The sequence below is a fragment of the Mobula hypostoma genome, chromosome 24, assembly GCF_963921235.1.
Source record: "Mobula hypostoma chromosome 24, sMobHyp1.1, whole genome shotgun sequence".
Classification (NCBI taxonomy): domain Eukaryota; kingdom Metazoa; phylum Chordata; class Chondrichthyes; order Myliobatiformes; family Myliobatidae; genus Mobula; species Mobula hypostoma.
The window spans coordinates 52,567,408-52,574,401 of NC_086120.1; the positions used below are offsets into that span (position 1 = coordinate 52,567,408).

At 46.7% G+C, this 6,994-nt stretch overlaps 1 long non-coding RNA gene across 1 annotated transcript in view; it reads left to right on the plus strand.

Annotated features, from left to right (window-relative positions):
• Positions 1-6,729, plus strand: part of LOC134337172 (uncharacterized) — a 21,671-nt gene extending 14,942 nt beyond the window's left edge. Inside the window, exon 3 of the long non-coding RNA XR_010015945.1 lies at positions 6,026-6,729. This is a non-coding gene — a long non-coding RNA (uncharacterized LOC134337172). The remainder of the gene's footprint in view (positions 1-6,025) is intronic.
• Positions 6,730-6,994: the final 265 nt, after the last annotated feature.

Below are 6,994 nucleotides of genomic sequence, written 5' to 3' on the forward strand. Positions count from 1 at the left end.
CTCTGGAGGAGGAACAAGTGGCTGAGGAACTGGTGTAGGGGTTAGGGTTTCAGATTTCAGGATCATTGGGACCTCTTCTGGGGCAGGTGGGACCTGTACAAGAGAGACGGGTTACACTTGAACCACAGGGGGACCAATATCCTTTCAGGGAGGTTTGTTAGTGCTATTGGGGAGGCTTTAAACTAGATTTGCAGGGGGATGGGAACCAGAGTGCCAGAGCTGACAGTGTGGCTGGGGTGAAAATAAATGATGTTGAAAGTTTAAGCAAATCCACTGATAGAAAGGTTGTGAGTGGTGGTAAAAATCTTCTGAGGTGTATATATTTCAATGCTAGGAGTATTGCGGGGAAGGCGGATGAGTTGAGGGCATGGATTGACACGTGGAATTATGATGTTGTAGCAATTAGTGAAACTTGGCTACAGGAGGGGCAGGACTGGCAGCTTAATATTCCAGGGTTCCGATGTTTCAGATGTGATCGAGGCAGAGGAATGAAAGGTGGGGGAATAGCATTGCTTGTTAGGGAAAATATTACAGCAGTGCTCAGGCAGGACAGATTAGAGGGCTTGTCTACTGAGTCCTTATGGGTGGAGCTGAGAAACAGGAAAGGTATGGCCACATTAGTGGGATTGTATTACAGACCACCCAATAGTCAACGAGACTTGGAAGAGCAAATCTGCAGAGAGATAGCAGGCAGCTGCAGGAAACATAAAGTTGTGGTGGTAGGGGATTTTAATTTTCCATACATTGATTGGGACTCCCATACTGTTAGGGGTCTAGATGGTTTAGAGTTTGTAAAATGTGTTCAGGAAAGTTTTCTAAATCAATATATAGAGGGACCAACTGGAGGGGATGCAATATTGGATCTCCTGTTAGGTAACGAATTAGGGCAAGTGACAGAAGTCTGTGTAGGGGAGCACTTTGGTTCCAGTGATCATAACACCATTAGTTTCAATTTGATCATGGACAAGGATAGATCTGGTCCCAGGGTTGAGGTTCTGAACTGGAAGAAGGCCAAATTTGAAGAAATGAGAAAGGATCTAAAAAGCGTGGATTGGGACAGGTTGTTCTCTGGCAAAGATGTGATTGGTACGTGGGAACCCTTCAAAGGGGAAATTTTGAGAGTGCAGAGTTTCTATGTTCCTGTCTGGATTAAAGGCAAATTGAATAGGAATAAGGAACCTTGGTTCTCAAGGGATATTGCAACTCTGATAAAGAAGAAGAGGGAGTTGTATGAAATGTATAGGAAACAGGGGGTAAATCAGGTGCTTGAGGAGTATAAGAAGTGCAAGAAAATACTTAAGAAAGAAATCAGGAGGGCTAAAAGAAAACATAAGGTTGCCTTGGCAGTCAAAGTGAAGGATAATCCAAAGAGCTTTTACAAGTATATTAAGAGCAAAAGGATTGTAAGGGATAAAATTGGTCCTCTTGAAGATCAGAGTGGTCGGCTTTGTGCGGAACCAAAGGAAATGGGGGAGATCTTAAATAGGTGTTTTGCGTCTGTATTTACTAAGGAAGCTGGCATGAAATCTATGGAATTGAGGGAATCAAGCAGTGAGACCATGGAAACTGTACAGATTGAAAAGGAGGAGGTGCTTGCTGTCTTGAGGAAAATTAAAGTGGATAAATCCCCGGGACCTGACAGAGTGTTCCCTCGGACCTTGAAGGAGACCAGTGTTGAAATTGCGGGGGACCTGGCAGAAATATTTAAAATGTCGCTGTCTACGGGTGAAGTGCTGGAGGATTGGAGAGTGGCTCATGTTGTTCCGTTGTTTAAAAAAGGATCGGAAAGTAATCCGGGAAATTATAGGCCAGTGAGTTTAACGTCAGTAGTAGGTAAGTTATTGGAGGGAGTACTAAGAGACAGAATCTACAAGCATTTGGATAGACAGGGGCTTATTAGGGAGAGTCAACATGGCTTTGTGCGTGGTAGGTCATGTTTGACCAATCTGTTGGAGTTTTTCGAGGAGGTTACCAGGAAAGTGGATGAAGGGAAGGCAGTGGATATTGTCTACATGGACTTCAGTAAGGCCTTTGACAAGGTCCCGCATGGGAGGTTAGTTAGGAAAATTCAGTCGCTAGGTATACATGGAGAGGTGGTAAATTGGATTAGACATTGACTCGATGGAAGAAGCCAGAGAGTGGTGGTAGAGAATTGCTTCTCTGAGTGGAGGCCTGTGACTAGTGGTGTGCCACAGGGATCAGTGCTGGGTCCATTGTTATTTGTCATCTATATCAAGGATAATGTGGTAAATTGGATCAGCAAGTTTGCTGATGATACAAAGACTGGAGGTGTAGTAGACAGTGAGGAAGGTTTTCAGAGCCTGCAGAGGGACTTGGACCATCTGGAAAAATGGGCTGAGAAATGGCAGATGGAGTTTAATACTGACAAGTGTGAGGTATTGCACGTTGGAAGGACAAACCAACATAGAACATACAGGGTTAATGGTAAGGCACTGAAGAGTGCAGTGGAACAGAGGGATCTGGGAATACAGATACAAAATTCCCTAAAAGTGTCGTCACAGGTAGATAGGGTCGTAAAGAGAGCTTTTGGTACATTGGCCTTTATTAATCGAAGTATTGAGTATAAGAGCTGAAATGTTATGATGAGGTTGTATAAGGCATTGGTGAGGCCGAATCTGGAGTATTGTGTTCAATTTTGGTCACCAAATTACAGGAAGGATATAAATAAGGTTGAAAGAGTGCAGAGAAGGTTTACAAGGATGTTGCCGGGACTTGAGAAACTCAGTTACAGAGAAAGGTTGAATAGGTTAGGACTTTATTCCCTGGAGCATAGAAGAATGAGGGGAGATTTGATAGAGGTATATAAAATTATGATGGGTATAGATAGAGTGAATGCAAGCAGGCTTTTTCCACTGAGGCAAGGGGAGAAAAAAACCAGAGGACATGGGTTAAGGGTGAGGGGGGAAAAGTTTAAAGGGAACATTATGGGGGAGCTTCTTCACACAGAGAGTAGTGGGAGTATGGAATGAGCTGCCAGACGAGGTGGTAAATGCGGGTTCTTTATTAACATTTAAGAATAAATTGGACAGATACATGGATGGGAGGTGTATGGAGGGATATGGTCCGTGTGCAGGTTAGTGGAACTAGGCAGAAAATGGTTCGGCACAGCCAAGAAGGGCCAAAGGGCCTGTTTCTGTGCTGTAGTTTCTGTGGTTCTATGGTTAAGACAGGAGGGGGAGGGATGGAGCCAAGAGCTGGACAGTTGATTGGCAAAAGGCCTAGGGAGAAAGAAGGCTAGGGGGAAGCCCAGAGGGATGGGCAAGGAGTATAGTGAGAGGGACGGAGGGAGAAAAAGGAGAGAGAGAAAAAAAGAGAATATCTCTCTCTCTCTCACACACACACTCAGTATTAAATAAATAAATAATGGATGGGGTACGAAGGGGAGGTGGGGCATTAACGGAAGTTAGAGAAGTCAATGTTCATGCCATCAGGTTGGAGGCTACCTAGACGGAATATAAGGTGTTGTTCCTCTAACCTGAATGTGGCTTCATCTTTACAGTAGTGGAGGCAGTGGATAGACATATCAGAATGGGAATGGGACGTAGAATTAAAATGTGTGGCCACTGGGAGATCCTGCTTTCTCTGGAGGACAGAGTGTAGGTGTTCAGCGAAATGGTCTCCCAGTCTGCGTCGTGTCTCGCCAATATAAGACAAGACCATAAGACAAAGGAGCAGAAGTCGGCCATTTGGCCCATCGAGTCTGCTCCGCCATTTTATCATGAGCTGATCCATTCTCCCATTTAGTCCCACTCCCCCGCCTTCTCACCATAACCTTTGATGCCCTGGCTACTCAGATACCTATCAATCTCTGCCTTAAATACACTCAATGACTTGGCCTCCACTGCCGCCCATGGCAACAAATTCCATAGATTCACCATATATATAGAAAGCTGCATCGGGAGCACCAGACGCAGTATATAACCCCAGCCGACTCACAGGTGAAGTGTTGCCTCACCTGGAAGGACTGTCTGGGGCCCTGAATGGTGGTAAGGGAGGAAGTGTAAGGGCACGTGTAGCACTTGTTCCGCTTACACGGATAAGTGCCAGGAGGGAGATCAGTGGGAAGGGATGGGAGGGACAAATGGACAAGGGAGTTGCGTAGGGAGCGATCCCTGCGGAAAGTAGAAAGTGGGGGGGGAGGGAAAGATGTGCTTAGTGGTGGGATCCCATTGGAGATGGCGGAAGTAACGGAGAATTATATGTTGGACCCAGAGGCTGGTGGGGTGTAGGTGAGGACGAAGAAATAATCCAACTACTTGACCCTCCGCCCCACATCAATTGCGGTCCTGGGTCTCCCTCTGTCTCACACCCATTGTGGTCCCAGGTCACCCTCTGCCCCATACTCACTTGGTCTGGATCACCCTCTGCCCCACACCTGCCCGGTCTCAGGTCACTCTCTGTCCCACACCTGCCCAGTCTCAGGTCACTCTCCGTCTCACACCTGCCTGGTCTCAAGTCATTCTCTGCCCCACACCTGCCCGGTCCCAGGTCACCCTCTGACCCACACCCACTTGGTCTCAGGTCACCCTCTGCCCCACACCTGCCCGGTCTCTGGTCACTCTCTGCCCCACACCTGCCCGGTCTCAGGTCACTCTCTGCCCCATACCTGCCTGTTCCCAGGTCACCCTCTGCCCCACACTCATTGAGGCTCTAGGACTTCCTCTGCCCCACACCCACTGGGCTCCAGGTCTCATTCTCTGCTCTGCCTGGTGAACTTGTTGAAACACACACACAAAATGCTGCAGGATTTCAGCAGCCCAGGCAGCATCTGTGGAAAAGAGAAAACTGTTGATATTTTGGGCCAAGACCTCATCAGAAGCATCTTGGTCTGAACCGTCGACTGTTTACTCTTTTCCATAGATGCTGCCCGGGCTGATGAGTTCCTCCAGCATTTTGTGTGTTGCGTGGATTTCCAGCATTGCAGTTTTCTGGAGCTGGTGAACTGGCTGCCCTCTGTCTGAGGCAGCAGAAGTACACTACTACCACCCTGTGGTTGAATGGTTTAAACACACCCACACAGATTCAATACTTGCTGCAGTTTGGGATGTTGCTAAAGGTCGGCTGGTTAATAAGCTGTCTGAAAAGTTACAAAACTGTTGGAGATGTGAAGTGAATTTGCACGCGGTGCCAACAAACATATCATCTACGCTTTACTAGAATATAGAACATCACATATTTCTTACCTCCTCTGCATCTTCTCCACCACTATCACATCCAGTCCAGTGAAACTTTGCTCCACATTTTTCCACTGATATTACATCCAAACTGGTGGACTTCCTCTGAAACTTCACCAATATCACATCCAAACCAGTGAACTTTCTCTGAAACTTTTCCACCAACATCACAATGAAATTAAGAGACCTGCTCTGCATTTTCTCCTATGCTATCATGTTCACACAGTGGAACTACTCTGTACCTTCTCCACTGTTACACATCCAATCCAGTGGAACTACTCTGTAGCTTCCCTAATGCTATCACATCCAACCAAGTTAATCTCCTTTCCACTTTCTCCACTGATATCACATCCAAACCAGTGAACCGCTCTGTACCTGCTCTAGCACTACCACTTCCAAGCCCGTGTAACTCTTCTGCACCTTCAAAAGTGTTATCAGGTCCAGAGAACCTCCTCTGCATCCTCTCTGCTGCTGTCACATCCTGTCCAGTGAAACTGCAGTGCACCTTCTGCACCGAAATTACTTCCAACCCACTGACCTTCTGTGCAACTACTCCACCGAAATCACATCGAACCCACCGACCTTCCGTTCACCATCTGCACCGTTATCACATCCATCCCACTGACCTTCTGTGCACCTCCACCACCGAAATCACATCCATCCCACTGAGCTTCTCTGGTATCACATCCAACTAAGTGTACCTCCTCTGCATCCTCTCCACCATAATCACATCCATATGACCAGAAGACATCGGAGCAGAATTAGGCCATTTGGCCCATCGAGTCTGATCTGTCATTTAATCTTGGCTGATCCTTTTCTGCCCTCCTCAGCCCCATTCCCCTGTTTTCTCCCCATAAATTTTGATGCTGGATCCAATCAAAAACTGATCAAGCTCAGCCTTAAATACCACCTGGCTGGAGGAGAGAAGAGAAGATTGCGGTGCGATGCAGTGCGCGCGGCCGTTCCGAATGAATATCGTATGTGTAACTAGGGGGCCATGCACAATCCAGATTTGATGGAGACAGCCGTGAGAAGCACGGGGAAACACCTGGAGTAACTTCTAAAATGCCTGCTTCACTGCTGCTGCTACTGTGCGATCGAGAATCTCCGGAGGGGAAAGCCCCAAATCCTCGGCTTTGCCTATTGCCTGTTACTGGGGCCGGGGTCGAAGCGCTCGGCAGAGACGATGCTCGGTGCTCGGTGTCAGAGAGCTGGTCAGAGGCTCGGAGTTTTCAGACGGACTCGGAGTCGCACTGTGGTCGGATGCTTCCAGTATGCTGCATCGGCAAGTTGGCGGCGCCGTAGGTTCACCGTCTGCGTGAGATGATGGGACTTTTGAGAGACTTTGAGACTTTTACCATGCCATGGTCTGTTCTTATCAAATTATAGTATTGCTTTGCACTGTTGTAACTATATGTTATAATTATGTTGTTTTTGTTAGTTTTTAAGTCGGTTTGTCATGTGTTTCTATGATATCATTCTGGAAAAACATTGCATCATTTCTTAATGCATGCATTACTAAATGACAATAAAAGAGGACTGTGTGTCCTCATAATCTAATCTAATCTAATCCAATAATTTTTGATGCTGGATCTAATCAAAAGCCTATCAAGCTCAGCCTTAAATACCACCTGGTCTCCACAGCTGCTGTGGTAAAAAAAATTCCACAAATTTACCTGCCTTTGGGTAAAGAAATGTCTCTGCATCTCTGTTTTAAATGGTTACCGCTCTATCCTGTGGCTCTTCCACTTGTCCTGGACTCCTCCACCATGGGAAACATCCTTTCCACATCTACTTTG